The sequence below is a fragment of the Perissodus microlepis genome, chromosome 15 (assembly GCF_051167445.1).
Source record: "Perissodus microlepis isolate ML-2025 ecotype Zambia chromosome 15, ASM5116744v1, whole genome shotgun sequence".
Classification (NCBI taxonomy): Eukaryota; Metazoa; Chordata; class Actinopteri; order Cichliformes; family Cichlidae; genus Perissodus; species Perissodus microlepis.
In genome coordinates, this window is record NC_140475.1 from 33525212 (window position 1) to 33547900 (window position 22689).

Genomic DNA, 22689 nt, shown 5'->3' on the forward strand with positions numbered 1-22689 from the left:
CCTGGATTCATAAATAGCAGGAGAGTTTAGATACAACAACCCCTTCAGAGTGTTTGAAGAGCCAATATTGAATTTAGAGATAATGTGGCAAAGATGAAACGCTGGCTGATCAGACGGCTATTAGCTGCATCCTGCCACTACTCGTTTTAAGTGGTTTTTCACTTCTCCTCTTCTTTTCCTCACACACTCTTTCAAGTGTATTCATATTGGATGTTGGGAGATAGAATGGTGGGCGTTGGAAGGGCATATGTGGAGGAGTGGTAAAAAGACAAAAAGTTTATCTTTGATGTCTGTTTTACTTAAGCATCCAGAAGAAGGCTTGATAGGATTCTAAGATCAATAAATCTCAGGGAAGTAGAAAAGATGAAAATTGGACTCTCCATTTATTTCGGCTTTTTTTCTTCTTCTCTTAAGTCCCTCCACTGGCTCTCCCATTTATGTGTACCTCAAGGGGTGTATACCACTCCTCGTGGCTCTAGTTGCATTTCGACCCCGTCCATCTCATCTGCTTCCACAGCATAATGATCCATGTTTGAGGAAAAAATGTTGAAAAATTATGATCCCACTCAAGTAAGGACAGCTTAAGACCCCGCCACACACACAGTTCTCTGTGTGTTTTGGTCAACCGGCTAAAGCAAAAATAAGGTTGGGGGGGGGGGCATCATGCTCTCGACTGCACATTCAAGGCTGTAGCTGGAGTCAGCAAGGTGTGCCAAGTAACACAGCTGCATGCTGCAATCGATGACCTGGCAACCAGAGAGATAGGATCAATGATGCCCTCCCTGTTACACTGCAGGTTTCTCTGGGTTTTTTATCGTGGACATGTGCTGTAGTCCTTTTCTTTTTTTTCGGAGCCTAGGTGGTGAGATTAGTTGCAGGATAATTTAAGGCAGACAGATGGAGAGAGATAAATACACACTAAGTTTTATTTGTTTATTCAATGCGGATTAACAATACCTTTTTTTTCTGTTTGCCAAATTTTCCGCTTATATCCATGTGATCACTGGTTTAAAAAAAATATGAAGCACCCAGCCTCGCAGATTTGATCTTTTATTAGAAGGTCACACAAACATGGCACAGCATGAGATAATTTCCACCAGTTTTGAGGACAATCGGCTCACTGCATCTTTAAATCTCTGCAGGGTCGGACGGTTGCACGCAGTGGCCTGTTACTCTGATGCCTGTTCGCAGCTGAGTTAGATGGCAAGTCAAGTATCCTCTTGGGTGATCCTGATCATCGGGTGCATTTAATGTTCAAGTCATGTGATGTGTGAAATACAGTGCTGTGCAACATTTTTGCGCTACTTGTCATTTCTTAATATTTCGCTTCCAAGTAGCCAGACTTAGTTAAAGTGGTCACTCCTTTTCATCCCTGTAGCTAAACATTTTCAGAGGAGTTTTTTTTGTATTATTTTTTGTTTTTGTTTCTTTTCAAGATTGGGCAGCCTTTGAACCATTCAATCACAAAAAAGGCATCTAACTTGAGGAATGAACCAATTTTGTTTCTATACATACCAGACAACTAAGCAAGTAACCGATATTGAATGGTATCTTTAGCCACTTTGTTGCTAACACACAGTTTGTTCCCATTTCCTTACTTGATTCTGAATTTTGAAAAAAAGCCAAAAATAACACAATTTAACAGGCAATAGTATTTTTGCACCAATACAGTAATTCCCAAAGTGCTGTGCCACAAATGATAAACATATGAGCTCTTGTCTGAATGGCAACGAGACATCTGAAGGACCAAGTTCGAAAAGGTCAGTGAGGGCAAACTAGGAGGTTCTAATTCCACTTCATCCTCTGAGATGTTTTGGCAAGTTGAGAGCTCTAGAGAGAGGGGTTGTGGGAACACCATCTCCCTGCACTCTAGCCTAATTCTGCTGCCTGGCACAGTCGGATAAAGAGGTAAAGAGGCCACCGGCACAGCCTCCAGTGTTTCAAGTCTGATTAATCTTCTGATTAGGTTAATCCAGCAATGCTCCAATGGAGAGAAGCCACTCCTCTGTAGAAAGTCTCCTCTTCCAAAAGGAAGGCCTTTTTTTAATCTGCAGGTCTTTCTGATTTTATCTTTAGTGTGAGGTTAAAAGGGCTCGTCTTTATAGCATTAACAGCTTCACGTGAAAACACTTAAAGCTGCCTTTACACCAGGGTTGTGTTTCTTCCTCTGGACCTTTGCTGAAATGCCTCTTGATTTGATTTCAGTTTAAGTTCTGTTAGCAAAGTGCCCACAAGGCAAATACCTTATAAAACCTGTGTTCGATCAAGGCTCTGGTTATTGTTTAAGAGACAAAAGCTAATGAAAGCCAGGTAAGGAAGAATGCTTTACTGCATGACACTGGAAAATACAATAGAAGCCATTCCCTGATTTATCACCGAGTTGGAGCAATGAATAGAAGATGTTAATGAAGGTCAAATGACAAAGCGCTTTCTCTGGGTTCATAGTGAGGTTGAGTCTATTAAATGGCCCCCACTATTACACATACTCCTCTCTCTATCGAGCTCCCTTTTTTCTTTCTTTCCCTCTCTCTCTGTCTCTCTTTCTTTTTTGCACACACACACACACACACACACACACACGCACACACACACACACACACGTCTTTAGCTTTCTACTGCTTAATGATCAGAGAACATTTATTTTGCACAGTGTATCCTGTTCTATTGGATAATGTTTTTGTAGAGTTCACACTTAATTAGCCTTTTTGGTCTCTACCCATCTCTAGAACATTAAATAAATAGGATGTGCTGTGCTGATATGCAAGCCTCCCAGGCAATCCTCTGGTGTATTTAATAGACTATTTATTTTTGATAATCAAGCATTAGAGAGTGGTGGTAATCCTGTTTCTCTTGGCGTGCTGCCTTTGTCTTCGAAAGGACAAATGAATTTGTTTAGCTCGTTAATTGATTTGAGTGATCCAAATCTCTGCGATTCTTTGGACTTTTCTGATTTCACAGTCAGACTACCTGTAGATCTGATCCTCCAGCATTGTTCTTCTTAGTTTCAACAGCCTAACACATGATGTCTCATTTCCATGCGGTGGCTGAGCTTCACCGTCTGTGTGAATCTGAGGCTAGCCTGGCTCACATTAAAATGTGTGTGATGTGGTTTGAGCTTCTTGAAGTTGTACATTTTTGCACAGCTGGTGGTTTTACATGTCCGAGTTTGGTGCCTCGACAATTTGACATGTAAGACCACCTAGCTGTGGGCAGAAAAAGCTTTGTGTGTTTGGATCAAGCCTGTGACCTTATAGTTACAAGATATTCTGTCTAACTTCAGGCCACCCTGCCTCCTCTCTCGGATACAGTGCCTAAAGCAACAAGCATCACTACTGAGCACTGCTGTGACACAACTCTGGTTGACTCTCCCCCCCAACCCCACCCTCTCACAACCACACTGATTCAAGTTACACCGGGCACCAACCTAAATGGGCTTAAATTTTTAATTTGTGCTGGAGAACAGAGATCACATCTTGGGAGGATAGCATATCTGTAATTTATTTAAGAACCCTGCAGAGGAAGAGTTATTTTGGAGGCACAGCGCTAGAAGGGAAGCATCCGGGTGGATTTTTTTTTCTTTCAGCCCAAGGGGCTTGTAGGTAGACTCCACTCAGCAGTGACCTTCTCTCTGATGTGGAGGAGCACAGAGAATGAACATTCTATTTATGTGCAACTCCTCGGGTAAAATCTGTTGAGTGCAGAAACTATTTCTTCTCTATCCCAGGGAACAATAGAAGTGTTTTAATAATTAAAATGAAGTTTTGCTTAAAAATCCTTTTACATTTTACCAGAGTAAAATGATTCACCAGCTCTGTCACCCAGTTTGCCTCATCCTGACTTACCCTCTCCGTCTGAAGACGCGGTTCTCTGAGGAGTGCAGGAAAAGAGTGCTCAACATCCCTCGGTCAAGTACGCACCCCTTTGTCACTCTTAATTAAACCAGGCCTGATTAGCGCCGACAGGTGTGGCAGGTGTTCTGTTTACTCATGCAGCAGGAACAAACACGCCTGCTACAATCTACAGTAATTTATTAAAATCGCCATCAAAAGCTGCCAGCCACTTATACGCGCGAGTGCAGCAAATGCGTAAAAGTGGGGTAAAAGTGGTGGGGGCTGTGGAGGCTGGTGGCATGCTATCATGGAGTTCATCCTTAATGAGTGTGGATTAGCGGGGATGATCCAGGCTTTGCAAAACCCCTGGTCCAGGGCTGGTCAGCGTTTGTTGTGTGCAACTGTGCACGTATGAAGCTATTGGAGGTTTGGAAATCTGTCCCAGAATTCTCTACATTCATTTATAACTGCAAAATTACACTGTATAACCAAGTGTTTGTTTGTGTGTGTGTGTCTGTGTATTGATTAATATCTCTCTGCAGTGACTTATGTATTTAATTATTTTGGAGGTTTTCTAAGGGGACAACATTAGCTTTTTTTTAAAAGATAATTTTAGTTTGTTTTTTACTGCACAGTGTTTTTGGTGAAACGTCTTCAAGAAAGAAGTCCAGTTGTTGTTCTTTCCAAGCTCCTTATAATACCATGACCTGCATGAGCGAGAACCTACACAGACATACTGTTTGTGGATTATTTCATGCTTGGACTGCACAGAGTTTCTTGATGCTTTGTTGACAATACTTTTACCTTTGGGCATGAATTTTTGAGTGTGTTTGTGGTCAGGGCACAAATTATGCTGCTTAGAGTTCAAGGATCCTTGGGACCGTAGCATCACCGGTTTGAATTTGCATGCTGAGCAGCATCTTTTGTGGAGGGGATGTGAATTGAGGTTGAAAAATAAATAAATTAATTAATAAACACATCAGTAGCAACTAGTGATGTTTTTATTCCCTTGAACTCTGTTTGCTAGGTTTACTGAAGTGAGAAAGTAGATTGGTTTTATGAGCTGAGGATTTACATGGAAGACGCGTTTAAGTAGAAAAGTACAGAACTGACCGAGTCAGAGAAAACCAAAAACATCCTACTGTAACACTAAATGCTAAATGAGATGGCAAACCCATATTGTTGTCCTTCAGGAAGTTATTATTTTCACACTGGTACTGAAGATTTGCCCTCTCTAAATGTAATGACTGATGCCCTAGTTTTGCCTGCAAGGTCAAGTTAACAAGCTGACATTTCAGACACCCCGCCTGGTTTAATGACGACCATCTCTTTGCAGCCAATGGCTAATCTGGAGATTTGCAGCGAACACATAAAGACGCTACAGTGATATGTTTGCTGTCACGGTGAAATATGGGCAATTGTCACAAAATAGCAAAGCCATTCATCTACTCAACCACGGACCTCTCCTGTCACGAATACACACAAAGTGCATACACTGCAGTGTACAAAATGGAAATCAGATAGTCAGACAATAATTTGAGTAGAGCCATAAACATGTGGCCCGGGAGATGAATTATAATAATTAATCCACTGTGTCCATTCCCAACCACCCCTCGCTCTAACTCTCCGCAAATTCACCACATGCGCACGAACAATACACACTCCAAACCTCTCCACCCCCCGCCTCCTCCCCCAGCCATTCAGGCTCGGGAACACAGCTGTGACCACCTCGGCGCCTTTCCAACCCAGTGTCACCAACGTTTCTATCGAAGGACATTGAAGGGGACTTAGTCTGTCTCTCTCCCTATTAAACCCCCCTGCACCTTCACAATAGAACACGCTCTACTTTATCATGCCCATCATATCATGAAGCATTAACATGGGGGCCTACAATAACATTATTTATAGAGGCGTTAATATTAATATCGACCTGTGTGCTGTCAGTCGGCCTGATTTACTGAGCACTGGAATGCCGAGCCATGTAGAGGTGGCAGGTGGACTAATTGAATATCAGTCACTGCACACAGCATGCCAATAGACACATTTGCTGCTGGACATACACACACGATTCACAATTGTCCAGTGTGCAAAACCAAAAAAAAAAAAAATTAAATGACAAGAAGATTTAAGTGCATGAATGCACTGCCAGCTCAAAGAAGCACAGAGCACTTCTGTGTGTGCATAAGACGGTTCACCTCATAGACTTTCTAACCCATGTTACACGGCAGCAATTATGACTGGGGATCTGCTGTGAACGTGTAAGTATATTGGACTCTGTTGTACTTATCTGCTCAAAACAGACTCTGCTAATGAAACTTCACTCAGAGTGGCTCGTAGCCTCGTAGCCGGAGTGTTTCATCACAGAATTGTGTTGTCTGAGTGTGAGAAGGTTTTCTGACAGAGCACAAAGGTACAGGATTAGTTAGAAGCCATGGAGAATAATGAGGCTTTCGGGGGGGGAATCTGTCTTGTTTAGTGTGTTCTGTTTGTTTTGAAAGAAACCTCTCGCAAACTTTATTGAATTTGAGGCACTGTGACAAACATGCTGATCAAAGTGTTTTAGAGGGAACCGATTTTCCTTAATAAAACCATTAAATTGCACTTTTAAACCACTGCCAAGCTAATTTCCTCAAAGTTTCCTGGTGGTGCTGAGTGAGAAGAGGTTTTTTTTTAACCATATTATGGACACATCACAGTTCTGTATGCAATCTGTATGCAAAGGTACAGCCTATTTAGCACCAATAGTATTACCCAATCAACAGTGAGCAAGCTTTAGCCACATGCAGATAAACAGCCCATCATAGAAAAGACATTTGCTACGGTGCAATGTCAGAACCACTGGGTAATGGCGGAAACAGACTCAGCTTTCTAAAAAATTATCTTTTATTTTATATCCTCATCTATATTTTTATAGATGCCTTGAGCACAACGCAGAAAGTCTTGGCCTGGCTGTCCACTGGCACAAAAATATTGGCCACCCTGGGGGATAAGTCATCAGATGATAGCCAGTGGGTTCCTAGACACAGTACACTAGCACATGGTCATTTTCATTCATTGTCATTCATTATTAACATCCTAGAATAGAGAATTTGATGTAATAAAATAAGGAAAGCAGGCAGTTATTAAACTTCATGTGTTAGTTTTTCAGAGCTCTGATTCCAAAGCATGTTTGAGTTGGTATCTGCCTACTTTGCTGACAGGTTTTGAAATCCAGCAGTGCTTCCCAGATTTATAATTTCTCCTGTATTTTTCTATTTAACCAGTACTTCTAATGAGTGGTCAGACTTAGACTTTCTCAAGGACATTATATTCAGAAACACAAGCATGCTGACAGCTACATGTTATGACTATATAAAAACCTATTCGATGCACTATAACTGGATTGAGGACAATAGCAAATCTATCTTTGCAGCAAGGTCAAGAAGCCTACATAAATTAGGCAAAAAGGAATTCATCCGGGGGGGGGTAGCATCCATTTTAAGTGGGATATGAACTTTAACTAAAAATTGGTTGTTTCAAATGACAAAATATTCTCATGGAATTTGAAAATTAGTCCTTTCTTTAAGAGGAAGCTGCCCACTGGCTGTGTCTCTCTGTCAATTTTGTCATATTGTAATAAAATGATCATAGGAACAACAACAGAAGCTAAGTTTGTAATGTTAGCACCCGTGTCTGTAATCTTTTGACAAACTTTTGAGGGAGGAAAAAGATTATAATATCCAATTCCACATCACTTCTATAAAGCTTGAGTTTAGGCTCCAGTGTGTTAAAGTCTTATTTTGTCAGCACATCTTTTGAGAAGTAGCTCAGAACAGATCTAAAGTTGGATTTCAAACACCTGTGGCATATCATTTGAGAAGTGTGTACTGTGGGAGAACCACTAGAAGTTCAAATCAGTCAATCAGTCACACAGAAGCTGCTCTTTTAGTTTCCTCATTTCCCTTGACTTCTCTCTGCTCAACCCTTTGTTTTTTCATCTGATCTCACCTTACTCCTCCTTTCACTATCTGCTCTCCTAACTTGATCCTCCACCTTAGTCCCCTTCTCCACCCGTTCTCATCTCCCTTGACCGATATCATTCTATTGATTACATCAACTTAACCCCTCACACGTTTGCCATTCTTTCTCTTCACGCCATTTGTCTTCTCCTTTCTGTTTTCTTTTCCTTACCCAGCGAAGATCTGATTTTTAGTCTTTTAATACCTGGAGGACAATGGAGGCAGAGGAGGTGGGTGGCTGAGTGTAAGGTGAGGAAAAAGAGACATCAGGTGCTGCCATAGCAACATTATTTTTTCATTCAGAGAAAAATATAGTCTTTACTTTTGTGACATGGAACTAGAAATTGTGTTGACATTTCATCATCTGGGTGAGGTGTGTGCTTTTTTATTTTACTTTTCAAGCAGCATACCTGTTGACATTTGCAAAGAGTAGGTCGTCCTTGTGTTTTTCTTCTTTTTGTGTTGCCATTTTTTTTATTTTCATGTGGATGCTTAGAGCCTCCCAGTTCCTTGTTCTTCTATTCTGAATGCACCCTATGTGACCACATTGCTGGAAAGAAACCACATATACCCATTTCTGAGCATGCATGTTTTCATTTCCCAATTTGCCATGCACCATGATGCTCGGCCATCTGTCTCAGCACGGTGACTAAACTCAATGCCAATATGTTGCAGGGTCATGAGAAAACAAACCGGAGCTTCTTTCCACATGATTGGACAAAGCGTAACTTAACCCATGTTGTGTAGCAAAAACAAAACCCAAAAAAAAGAAAAAGAATCAATCAGAGAGTTGCGCTCCCACTTAGAGCATGCAATTGTTAAGATGGTAGGCAAGATTCCCACTTTCTTGGATGTTGACTTTGAATGTATTTTAGCTTCCATGCTATACAACTAGCTCTTCATTCTCGCTGATTAATGGCAACTTGCCCGGTCAAGGGAGTGTCTCATGCAATGTAGGAAGCGGTAGTGCAACAGCGTGTGTGCAGTGAATAAATGCTGTACATTAAACAAATTCCCCCGCGCTCGTCTTGGCAGCCAGGCGTGTGGGAGTATTGCAGAATTTGGCCTCACATTTTTTTTCCAAGTGACACACAGGAGTGTATGCTCATGTGCGGAAACAGCCATATTTATTGTATATGTGACTTTTTTCCCCCAGAAAATCACTAAAACTATGCTATGTACTTGTTTTCAAGCCCATTCTGTGAAGCGCTTTGCACTCTTTCTGATATGCATGGCCACACAAACACATTACAGTTTCTCAGTATCATCTGAAAAAATATTTTTTACACACACATCCAATTTCTACTCTCCCTTGTGCTGTAGTTAGTATACCAGGGACTCCTACTGCAGCTAGCCTGTTAGTTGACACTGATTGGACAGTGAGGGCCAGCCTGACCCCGGTGGCCTGTCAGAATGAAGGATCATGTTGACGGTCAGCCGTCGAGGTAATAAAGCCCACAGAGGATGCTAGGAGATTGTCTACAGGCAGCGCCCAGTTCGTGAGACAGTGGGGAAGGAGGAGAGAAGTCAATAACATCAGGATGAGGACAAATAGTAGTCAGTGGAAATTTGGTATCCTTTCTTTTGAAAAAAAAATGTACAAAGTTGTCAGATCAACAGAAAGTTTTGAGAGGACTCTGAGTGAGTAAATTACACAAAGGACTAACACTTCTAAATATAATTTATAGTGCTGTTCCATTTCAGCATCATGCCTCGATCACAGGTATATTTATATTGTAGTACGGTTGATAATCAGATGACCTCTGATTCTAGTAGCTGCTATTAACATTCAGTCAATAATATCAAACAGATCCAATACGATTACTTTTAATAAGTAATCGTATTGTAACTTATTTACTGCCAGGTGAAAATAATTTGTTACATTGATTTCACTTTACTCTGAAACTTAGCCTATAATTAGTGGTTAACAATATGTACGCTAGTCCACAGTCCCACACAACGATCCTAATGAGATCCTAATGAGATCCTAATGAGAACGTACAGACGATCGTTCGTTTAAAATGTGCTGAAGTGTGAACACAAAGCAAAGCGATTGCCATTGCAATTTCTCCATAGAAACATGTAGAGGCAGAAATGGAGAATCCTGAGTCTTGTCACTGTTACCTGTTGAAGATCCGGCTCTGGCTGCTGGGCTGAGATCGCCATACACTCAACGTTAAAATCACTCTAGGTTCTTCACCGACTTTGAGCTAGCGTGCTGTCTGTAAAGTTGATTGCAAAGATTCAGTGCTGTGTTGGCACTGTAATGCAGTTACTTCTGTCCTGGACACAACTGGCACTTTACAGTCACACTCTTGTCCTTTTGTGCAACGCTACTCCTCAAAAGCTGCAGATTTTCCTAGTCCCTGCACTGAAATCAGCTGATTGTAGACACGTGCACAGGGAGCAAAGAGAAAAGCCTTTTTTTGTTCTTTTGTTTTTGTCTTTGTAACCCAAGTAACAGCACAATTGAATCTGTAATGTATCCTTAAAGTGCTATTATTAATCAATTATACCTAACAAGTGACACTGATAAACATGGTACAAAACTACTGCTGAAGTGCATTTGGAGAAGCTGTCCACATATGACTTGCCATATCCACATGATATTGATCATGCCCATGTCGTGCTGTTCTTAATGATATTCATGTTGTTAGCTGAAAGAAGTCTCTACCCACGGGGTAATGATGAGCTCCTCTGACTTCTCACTTGAGATAACCTTCCTCAGCTGCTCAGTGGAAGTTCCTTAGGGTGGACTTATTGCTACCCACAGCTGCAGACCTGGCTGAGAGTAGACTGAATATCGAGTGAGGCTACGGTGAGGCCTCCAAATACAGAGAAACTCACAAAAGCACAAAACTAAAAATACATGTCAATATACAGTATGCACGAACAGAGGATCGCAAGTTCGATTCCTGCCTGGGGCGTCTGTATCCAGTAAGGGTCCTAAGGCTAGACCCCCTATGCTAAGCAAGCCTACCGCAGACATGAGCGAGACAGATAAATATGAAGGCATGCCGGCTCGGACGTCGCCCGGATCAACAAGGTCCGCGTCAGGTGTTGAGGAACCAGGGCACCCTGACGAAAAGTGGGCTACTGGAACAAGAAGGCATCGGTGGGCAAGAGACGAAAACAGGGCGTTGTTGGAATGCTACTACGCAAGTAACCCCAGCAGAAGGGGCTACATGAATAGGATGAGGGACCTATGGATTCTTCGATACCCAACATCCACAATGACGGCGAAACAACTAGTAGCTCAGTGTTCCAACATTCGAAAGAAGGGACTGCTCTCACAGCTAGAGATTGAGGAGGTACAACACAAATGCTACGGCAAGGAGGAGTCAGGACGCCAGGTCAGGGGGGAGATATCATCACCCCCACCCGAGATTGGGTACACAGCCCCAAGTGCGATAGGAGAAGGATCGTTGAGTGCGAGAGGAACTGACCTGAAAAATAGGATCATGGCCAAGCTTGAAACCTGGATCCCCCGCAGCCGGTTACCAAGATTACGTGAAGTACCCTCAGAAGGTCTGCTAGATGATGTTAATGCAGCACTACGGACAATACCTACAACCACGATTACCGAAACTAACAAGCTGATCTACAATACGGCAGCAGTGATCAGTGAGATGCTTGGCTACAAGTTGAACAGCCACAAGGGGCAGTACCCTCCATGGAAAAGGAGGCTAGAGGGCAAGATCAAAGTAGCACGGAGGGAGGTTAGCCAACTAACGGAGTTGCAGAAAGGTGCGACAAAGAAGGTGCATAAGAAATACAGCAAGCTGTCCATACCTGAGGCCTTGGAAACTGCCAAGCAAAGACTCACAGCCTTGGCCAGCCGCTTGAGGAGGTACACCAGAGAGATAGAAGGAAGGAGAATAAACCAGCTGTTCTCCACAGAACCAGCAAAGGTGTACTCTCAGTGGCAAGGGAACAATAATAATAAGAGAACAGCACGGCTCCACCAAGGCTGGAGACAGAGCAATACTGGAAGAGCATATGGGAGAAGTCTCCAGTATGAAGAGTTGGACAGCACCAGGGCCCGACATGGTTCACGCCTACTGGCTAAAGAAGCTGACTGCACTCCACGAGCGTCTGGCAGCACAAATGAACCAGCTGCTAGTTAACGAGAGACACCCGGAATGGCTAACCGAAGGTCGGACGGTCCTGATCCCCAAGGACCCCAAGAAGGGACCGGTCCCCTCCAACTACCGACCAATAACCTGCCTCAGTACCACATGGAAGCTCCTGTCAGGCATCATATCGGCTAAGATGAACAGGCACATGGGTCAATACATGAGCAGGACACAGAAAGGAATTGGCAAGAATACCAGAGGCGCAAAACACCAGCTACTGGTAGACAGAACAGTCAGCCGAGACTGCAAGACCAGACTGACCAACCTGTGCACTGCCTGGATTGATTACAAGAAGGCCTATGACTCAATGCCCCACAGCTGGATACTGGAATGCCTAGAATTGTACAAGATCAATGGGACCCTAAGAGCCTTCATCAGGAACTCAATGGGGATGTGGCGCACAACACTAGAGGCCAACTCCAAGCCCATAACACAAGTCACCATCAAGTGCGGGATCTACCAAGGAGATGCTCTGTCCCCACTGCTGTTCTGCATAGGCCTGAACCCCCTCAGTGAGATCATTAACAAGACTGGCTACGGATACCGACTACGGAACGGAGCAGTTGTCAGCCACCTCCTGTACATGGATGACATCAAGCTGTATGCCAAGAGTGAATGAGACATCGATTCACTGATCCACACTACCAGGCTATACAGCAATGACATTGGAATGTCGTTCGGACTGGAGAAGTGTAGTCGGATGGTAACAAAGAGAGGGAAGGTAATCAGAACTGAGGGGATTGAACTACCAGAAGGCAACATTGCAGACATAGAGGACAGTTACAAGTACCTGGGGATCCCGCAGGCGAATGGGAACCATGAAGAGGCCACTAGGAAAGCTGCAACCACCAAGTACCTGCAGAGGGTCAGGCAAGTCCTGAGGAGTCAGCTGAACGGTAAGAACAAGATCCATCAACACGTACGCCCTGCCTGTGATCAGGTACCCTGCTGGGGTAATAGGCTGGCCAAAGGAGGAGATAGAAGCCACTGACATAAAGACAAGAAAGATCCTTACCATGCATGGAGGGTTTCACCCCAAGTCCAGCACCCTGAGGCTGTACGCTAAGCGGAAGGAAGGGGGCCGGGGACTGGTGAGTGTCAGCACCACAGTCCAGGATGAGACAACGAACATCCAAGAATACATTGGGAAGATGGCCCCAACTGACCGAGTGCTCAGTGAATACCTCAGGCAGCAGAAACCCAAGAAGGAGGAGGGAGATGAGGAACCATCATGGAAGGACAGGCCCCTGCACGGTATGTACCACCGGCAGATAGAGGAGGTGGCTGATATCCAGAAATCCTACCAGTGGCTGGACAAAGCTGGACTGAAAGACAGCACAGAGGCACTAATCATGGCAGCACAAGAACAAGCTCTGAGCACAAGATCCATAGAGGCTGGGGTCTATCACACCAGGCAAGACCCCAGGTGCAGGCTGTGTAAAGATGCCCCAGAGACAATCCAGCACATAACAGCAGGGTGCAAGATGCTAGCAGGCAAGGCATACATGGAACGCCATAACCAAGTGGCTGGCATAGTGTACAGGAACATCTGTGCCGAGTATAACCTGGAAGTCCCGAGGTCAAAATGGGAGATGCCCCCAAGGGTGGTGGAGAATGACCGAGCTAAGATCCTGTGGGACTTCCAGATACAGACGGACAAAATGGTGGTGGCTAACCAACCGGACATAGTGGTGGTAGACAAACAGAAGAAGACGGCCGTAGTGATCGATGTAGCGGTCCCGAATGACAGCAATATCAGGAAGAAGGAACACGAGAAGCTGGAGAAATACCAAGGGCTCAGAGAAGAGCTCGAGAGGATGTGGAGGGTGAAGGTAACGGTGGTCCCCGTGGTAATCGGAGAACTAGGTGCGGTGACTCCCAAGCTAGGCGAGTGGCTCCAGCAGATCCCGGGAATAACATCGGAGATCTCTGTCCAGAAGAGCGCAGTCCTAGGAACAGCTAAGATACCTAGTACCTCTGGTAGAGGACCCGAGCTTGAAGGATAAACCGCCCGCAGGGGCGTGCTGGGTGTTTTTATATATATATATATATATATATATTTAAGCAGCCGAATATTACAAACACAAAAAATGTTCATCAGACACACAAAAATAAGAATGAATCCCTACAATTACATTTCATATTAAAACCATCCACTTATTCCATAAATGCAGTAGCCTGTTGTGCACGAGCGAATATCAAAACAAGTATCAATCAAATTCGCACATGCATGCACCTACACACATGCATGCACCCACAGATTTGGACCAGGCTCATTAGAGATGTGAAGGAGAAAATGATCAAGAGAAGCCAGGAGGGACTTCATGCAGATTTGCACTCCATAGCTCTCAGGCAATCAGCAGCAAGCCTCCTCCTCGCCCGAGAACTGCCGTCCTGTGGTCACAAAAGGCCAAGAAGGGAGAGCGAGAGAAACTCATCACAGCATTTGTTGAATCCCCCCACCCACCACTTGAGGAGGTTGTTCATTTAGTAGTCCCTTTCATTAATGTTTCTCTGTCATTTTCCCTCTCTCTCTTTCCATCTACTTTAAAGGTACGAGCGAGTGAGTTGTAAGAAGCAGAAGAAGAAAAAGAAGCCACTGGAGCAGCTGAAGATATGAGGCTAAAAAGGTTTTGAAAACAACCCAGCGGTAAGTGGGCCCCTAAATTTTTGCACAGTGCACCGCCATTTTAGATGGAGCAATTATGTTTCCAGAAGCTGCCTCGCACCCTGCATAATAACTGATTTTACACTGGTGGGCACAAATTCATGCTTTCTCAATCCTTTTTCTTTTTGTTCTGCTACATTCTTCATCCACGTGTTCCTACCTTTCACTGCTTTTCTGTCTTCTTCTGCTTTTGCATACAAATCTCTGATAGTCACAGTGTCCCATAATCCCACGTGAATACGTTTTTCCCATTCAAGTCCCTCTTGTCATTTTTTTAACCACTGCAGATATACACATTCTAGTTTGCTGGTGCCGTATTGTTTACTATGTTTCGAAATAACAATTATCACTCAAAAAGCAAGGCTACGGCAAATTAACTTAACGGCCTAATTGAAAAAGATAATAGGTAATTTTTTTCTTGTTGTCTTTAATAGATAACCAAGCAGAGCAAAGGAAGCAGTTAATCAAAACTATAGAATATCTAATGATGTTTAATTAAGCAAATCGCGGTGCAGTATTGCCCGTTTATTTTGCACGCAGTCACATGCACAAGTGCAAGTTTATTGAAGTTTGGTTCAACTCCAACTCCAGTGTTTTTGTTTCCACGTCCTAATGACACAATAAACTGTCATCTTCCTTCACGCTTTGGGTGCACCCTGCGCTAAGCTCATCCATCCATGCTGACAGTCGTGCTAAGGCTGAGAGAGATATCATCTACCTGTCACTGCAGACTGGCACTGAGGAGCTCCTTCTCTACTTCTGCAGTTCTTTTCATTCAGCGAACGGCGCTGGTGACTTTCAGATCTGGAAGCTATCGCGCATCAATTTAGACATGTAATGTACCCTCCTGAATGGGGTTTATTTACAGGCTCATTCACTGCTCCACTTTGCTGCAGAATTCATCTGAAATGGTTTCTGCATGCATTTTTCAGTGAAACTTATGTTTCTACTGTACAGAGTTTCCTCGTGATTATAGATTTCATCCCCTTTAATTAAAGGTAACACCTGCATTTAATTCTAATTGCATAATTTTCTGTATTCTTGTTACAAGATGTCTTTGAAGGAAATTAGGAATATTGTGATAGCACATTTAGCAAATACACAGAGTGGCTGAGAAAAAAAACAACAACAGCACACTAAGCAAAGTGGTAGTTAGAGTCATTAATAAGTCGGTCTTTCCACATCTCAGCTGCAGGCCTCAGACCGTTTTTTCCCCGATATTAACAAATTCAGAGGACTTTCTTACAAACGGTTACAGTATATTTTAAAAGACTGAACATTAGGCTGTTTTTACATACTGCTCTTGGGGTGTAATATCACCATTTATTGAATTCTAACTGTACACGATCCACCACCCTATGTCTCAAGATGTTCATATTATCCATTCAAATATTGCAGCAGTAGGAAAAAATTTAAAAAGTCCCCCAGCTTAGTTATGAAACTCCCTCATCTCTATTGCTCCAGTCAGGGAATAGTTTAATTTCAAGTTGATAGATCAAATGTAGGTGACTCCACAGACATTACATACGCTGCACACCACATTCTTATTTCCATATCATCGCCTGATTATTAGTGCTGCTGGCAGAGCAGAAGACATGCAGAAACTGTGAATGAATATGAACAAATGGGTGTCAGAGCACATGCAAGCCCAGACATAACCCTCGTCATATGCACAGGGACCCCTGCTTCTTGTCACCTTGCTGCCAGAGGCCACCAGCCTCATTAACAGCTGTATTTGGTATACTAAACCACGATGAGAGTGAAGCCTCGCTGCCCTGCTTCTTTCGACTGCAGAAAAGGTTCTGGAGGCAAGATGGCACATCTGGATCCCCCACTGTGGGCTCAACAAGCTGAAAACTGAGAGCGCGACAACAGTGTGTATCGACGTTAGATCCACTGACTGTGCCATTTACACATCAGCATAACAAAAAACTGTATTTTAAAACATGTCCTCTGTGAATTAGTAGTTAGTAGAAAATTGCATTGATCTGCGTGCCACATGACATCATGGTTGTCATGGCGTTTCTTGTCCAGATCATTCAACACCTATCAGTGAAATAAACACATTTATCATCGCCTATAATTTTCATGATATTTTAGCTGAGAAACTTAAATCAAAATATAATAAGCAAATGATTTGTCTTAACACAGGACTCAAGCTCCACTCTCAGCTGAACCAGCACCACAGCATAATTTACAACTTCTTTAGACTTTTCTCTCATCTCCATAACACTTACCGTCTGGGGATTTTGTTGTTGTGGATTTTTCTTTTCAGTATAACCCAGCATTAAAGAGAAATGCTCAGCCTGTAACAGGAGTTGCTAATGCTCTTCCTCATGTTTCAGCTTCCTGCATTAACCATGCGTCTATGTGGCTAAATGAAGGCATGAGTCAAAAACTAAGTCCAATCAAATTGCTGACCCTTCTGTGTTGGCGTTATTATTATCGATTACTTAAAATCGATTTAAAAGATTGGGAGCATCAATGAAAGAAAGCTGGAAAAAAACAAGCAGCAGCTAAATATGAAAAGAAATCAGCAACTGTTACATTGTCCAATAAAACAGGTCTAATCTCATCATTACTTTCAGTGTGAAATGTTTTGTTTTGCTCCCATGAACTGGTTGGTACCAGAAGGACTGAGTCGATTCCAGTATTGATGTTTGGAAAGTGTTCACTAAAGAAATAACACAATATTTCTTATGTGATTTTTTTTTTTTGAATGAGTAAATAAATCATCTTCTGAATGAGTTGCTCCTCTTCCACGGACAGCTGCAGTGACAGGTAGCCATGCTAATATAAATTTGGGGGAACAGGATGTTCAGAGGAGAGCAGCTCTGTTCACAGTTTGGAAATGATTTGACAATTCATTTACTGGTGTGAGCTTTTCAAGTTATGACACTGCTGAGTACAAGGACACTACACTTTTCCTATTACCCTTGTCATAACTAAAAATAACACCTTAAATTGCAGAGAAATCCCAAAAGTGGAAATCCAGTTATGAAACTAAGATGGTTTTAGATTTTATTAACTAAAATTAGACTATTATTACTACTGATTGCAGTCCTTTTAGTCTTTTGTCTTGTTAGTGCTATATATAATGTGTTTCACACTTCAACACTATAAGCACACGATGGGCCTGGATACATGTTTACAAAGTAATTGTGAAAGGTTTATGACTGCTGTGAGAAACCAGGATAATGCAGTGATTGACGTGCTTCAAGTCTTTCATAAACCAAATCCCATTTTTAAGCCTCCAGGGAAAATGGCCTTAAAAATCAAAAGCCATTTTATTTTGCCTAGTAAGCATCTAATTGGACAAAATAGCTATTTGTATTCACAGCTGCAAAACACTTCAGTTTGATTTCATTTGAACAAACACGGGCACTGTGGGCCACCAGTGGGGCCACTTTGGCTAAAACTGCATGATCAACAGCAGCTATTTGCCCAAATTGGATGCGGCGTTTTTCGTTTAATTTTTGACATCAATTTCAGTTCACTGTTTTAAGTGTTTCGGTAATGGCTTGGCTGCGTTGCCAATTCAGTTGCCTTCCTCAGCAGGAGGGAGATGTGAGCTCCTCTAAGTGTACCTGAATTGGACAAATCCATAAGGCCTTTGCACCTGAATGAGCAGACAACAGCAAGTGTTGGCTGAGCTTTAAAGACAGTTTCGAAGGAAAAGAGAGCAGTAGCTCTTAAGTGGCTCCTAGGATGTTAGCGGCACAATTAAACAAAGCTCTGCTAATCTTTACAGCTGGCGTCAAGAGGCACTGTGTTCTCTCAGAGTAGTGTTATCCGTAGCGTGGCACTGGTAGTCTGACAGGCTGGATAATGTGCCCTTCTGCCACCATCCTCTTCACAGCAGTGCCTTTACTACACAATTACTGTACTAGCAACAACCCTAATATACATCATAAAGAGTGGACCAAAAAATGCAGTGATGAATTAGCATTATTCAATTATGTACGCTCCAGTTATTTGTTACGGCATTTAAAGAAATGTAAATTGACCTCAAGTTTTTTAGGCAATGAATCTGATTATGCTAGCACGTGTAATTTCATGGTATTTGGAAATGAAGGATGTTTTACTATATATTCTCCCCTCAGAGTGATGATGTGAAACTATGCAGTGTGGTGCATTTTAATAAAGGTCCTCTCTGAAACTCGTTAAGCTTAATTTCTTTCATCGCTCAATCATCAGCTCTGTCACAAGTTCTGGCCACCTGTTATGTTGAGTTTGGCTTCATAATTATGCAGCATTTCATAAGTCCCCCGTGGCTTTGAATCTATACGCACTCAAAACTTAAGTGTCTCTCGTGATTTGCCAAACTGTGTAACAAAACTTAAACGAAGCTGATGGAAGAGAACAAACAACCTGCTGATATGAAACAAAGAAAATGGATATATAATTTAGGGTGGGGATGGAGAGATGCTATCTAGGTCTATTAATGCAGTCATTGCACTGTTGCCCCAGGATATAGAGCCTAATCCAGAGGAGTGCAAGTGAATGGGACTATGGCTCGGACTTGCCAGACCTACTTAGGTTCTGGTTGAGAGCACAGTGCTGTGTGGGCGAATCTATTCTGTCCTAGGCAGGGCACAGCATAAACATTGCCCAGGGAATGCAGGCAAGCAAGCAGGCAGGCATGCAAGCAGTCAAGCGGACAAGAGTAAAACTATAAGGATGGTTGCCTTTAATTTCCTTTCTACTGACTCCTCTCAATTGTCCGGGCCTGAGAGCAAGAGAGGGGAAAGAGAGAACAGTGTGTCCATGTGAGTGGAAATTACCTGTAGTAAAACCTTTTTTTCTCAGGCCTCCCTCACTAAAGTGTTTACTCTTATCCACCCTCTCCCTCTCAAATACTCTGACACATGCATGCATGCGCACACACTCTGCTCTGATTCATCCAGTCGCTACCGTGAAGCAATGACTTGCCTGCTCACTTACTGTCTTAAAGTTATTTGCGTTTGCTCCATAGCACTATGGCACTCTGACCTTCTGCCCCTGCATGTAAACAGAGTACCACTGCTCTCCCATCCACTACCCTGCCACTGCCATCCCCCACCTTCCACTACCAAATAAGGAAGACACAGCCACTGAGAGCCACCAAGTCGGTCAGTCAGCCCGCTGAGAAGGCCATTAGAGAGCCAGCAAGCCAGCGGAGAGGTTGGTAGAAAACCACCTCTGGCATCACTCATCACTACTGGCCTCTATGGCTTTACCCGCCTCTCTGCGGTTTAGAAATACACACGCACTTATATACAAACACTCCCTGAAAGGTACACATATATACATCCACATGCACTGTGACCTGAAAGCATTAAAGGCAGTCAAATACAGTACCCTCTGCATATTGAAAGGCACATGCAAACACAGCACACAAAAATATCATTCAGTATAGATACAAATGAAATATACCCAGTGAACTACACATACACAGAGTAATGATATATTACTTCATTAAAAGTATGCCTACATACAACATAAATTATCAAATGGGTTCTCTCTGCAAGGCCTTCCTTTAAACAATCAAAGATGTGTTTCGAGATGTATATGGGCTATATTATTAAAGGTACTTGTGTATGCCAGCACAAAAACACTAAACATGCCGCAGACATAAGACAGATGACTGTTACCAGAAATCACATTCTGAATTCCTTAAGTTTATTGGTAAGCTAGTGACATATTTCCATCTGCTTCCTCAACCACATATTCCGTTCAGGGTGGGGAGCAGGGACAGGAGATTATCCCACCTATCATAAGGCGAAGGGTGGAGTACATTGGACAGGTCACTAGTCCATTACAGAGTCAACACACAGAATTAGACAACCATTCACGCTCATATTGACACCTACAGCCAGTTAACTTAAATCTGCAGTAGGAAGCAGGAGAGATCCCATGCAGCGGTGCTCCTCATGCTCATTCTTTCTAATGACAATATCTACTAGAATTGGATCAACTTTTATCTTTTTCTTGTCAACCACCACTGCCTCTTACTTTTAAAATCCAAGCTTGACTCTTACATCATGCCATTGCCTGCTGGCCCATGTCAGAAGCACCTTTGCAAAGCCGGCAACTTGGATCAGGTGGGCTGCAGTAGACTGCAGTACATTGGTTCTTGTGCTGCCATGGTCAGAGCCTCTATGTTGTCCTTCACACAAGCTGTTCTTAACCACTGGTAGATCTTCTTGATGCCACCCTCTTCCCCCATCTGCTAACACTGGCAGATAGAACCAATATCTTCCATGATATTTTCTATTCCCCAGTCATTACCATTATCATCTGTCTTCAACTGGCTATGTAATTCTTATAACACTTCATCCAGGGATCTGGCATTTTTCTCATAAGTTCACCTATGCTCCTTGCTTCATCTTTGATTGTGGGTTTAACACACACTCTTTTCATCCCTCTTTTCATTGCTTGTAGAGTCTCCGGGTGCCAGAACTTGAGTGGGATACTCTGTGCCCTGTGAGGAGGTTTTATGCCTTGACATCAGTGGACTCTATCACATCATATGTTCAGCTATAATTATTATAGCTATTTCAGATCCCTATCTGATGGCTTGTAAGCATATGTGTCTTGCAATATTTTTACTGTTTAGCACATAACTATGCATTCCCACTTATCCAGTCTGAATTACATCTCGGTATCCTCTTTATGTATCCTGGTGAGGTGGATCAGTGAGTCAATGTTTGCTCACTCCAGGCACATCGCTTGATGTCATCCATGTATTGGAGATGGCTGATGGTCACTTTTCTCCTGGATCTAGATCTGTGTCTGTATACTTATTTGAAGTGAGTATAAGATAGATTCTGCACTGCAGAATCTATGTGTCAGCTTGTCAGTCATGAGCTTTTCAGCTCCTCACCAAGATTCTTAGATTAGGGAAACCAACCTTGAGTCATAGTCAGTCTATGCTCAGGTTAGGTTGTCAACTCAAAGCATCTTGGTGCACTGTTCAATCAACCACCAGTGTTGGGGAGTAACGGAATACATGTACCGCCGTTACGTATTTAAAATACAAAATATGAGCAACTGTATTCCATTACAGTTACCGTTTAAAAAGGTGGTATTCAGAATACAGTTACTTTGTTGAAATAAAGGGATTACACTGCAGTCTTTTCCTGTTTGATATGTTCGGTTATGCCCTCTCTATTTTTGGTAATTTCACACCGGTGGAAATCCAAACAAAACACGCATTAAGAGGTTCTAATGCCTGTGTCTCAATCTCGCGTCTCATAATGACTTGAAGAAATATTTTTAAAAATGATTTAATATGAAGGCAATAGGCAGAGTGTTACAAAGAATGTAGCCTCATGGGCAATGTAGTCTGTGCTGCAGGGAGAATGGACTGCCATACCCATTATGTGTCTGTGAGCGAGGGAGGGAGAAAAAGGAGAGTAGAAAAGTACGAGCTGTCAATGGGCAGAAACGGGAGATGAAAGCGTGTAAATATAATAATAACCACTGCAGCCAAACAGATTGCCTGACGAGTCCAGTTGTAAGTAAGCTATTAAGACTCGACTGTAGAGCAGGGCGATATGACCAAAAATATTTATCACGATATACATTTGAAAATTTGCGATAACGATATAACTGACGATATAATTGACACTAGACAAAATACTTTACAACTCCACAACTTTATTACTGCAAAAAAACAAACAAACATCAATGTATTTTCACTTAAACAAGCAGCTGTTTTTTATGTGCATTAAAGTTATATAAAAAATCAAGAGTGCAAATGCAGATTCCTTGCTGACAGTTTAACCAAAAGGCATTTCCAGTGGAAATTGGCCGACATATCCTCAGCATAACCATGTAAAATATCCACAAAACTTAAAGAGGTTATACACACACAATACGGTAATATTATGCACTGCGCATGTGCGTTTTACCCATATTCTATCGCGATATTTCATTTTCTTATTGTTGCCCAACATTATACCGGTATTACCGTGAACGGTATGATATGGCCCAGCCCTACTCGACTGTACACTGTGTTCGCGTTTTCCTCCGATACAATAAGTTCCGTTGGAGCAGCCTTTCAACGCGCTAGC

General features: G+C 42.7%; 1 protein-coding gene across 12 annotated transcripts in view; it reads left to right on the forward strand.

Annotated features, from left to right (window-relative positions):
• Positions 1-22689, forward strand: part of ptprsa (protein tyrosine phosphatase receptor type Sa) — a 228123-nt gene that overhangs the window by 27344 nt on the left and 178090 nt on the right. For 11 of the 12 annotated variants that reach the window (XM_084954050.1, XM_084954049.1, XM_084954053.1 and 8 more), the window contains exon 2: positions 14518-14614. The exons of the other annotated variant lie outside the window; for it this stretch is intronic. The gene's annotated coding sequence lies outside the window, so the exon portion shown is untranslated. The remainder of the gene's footprint in view (positions 1-14517; positions 14615-22689) is intronic. 12 annotated transcript variants of the gene reach the window in all.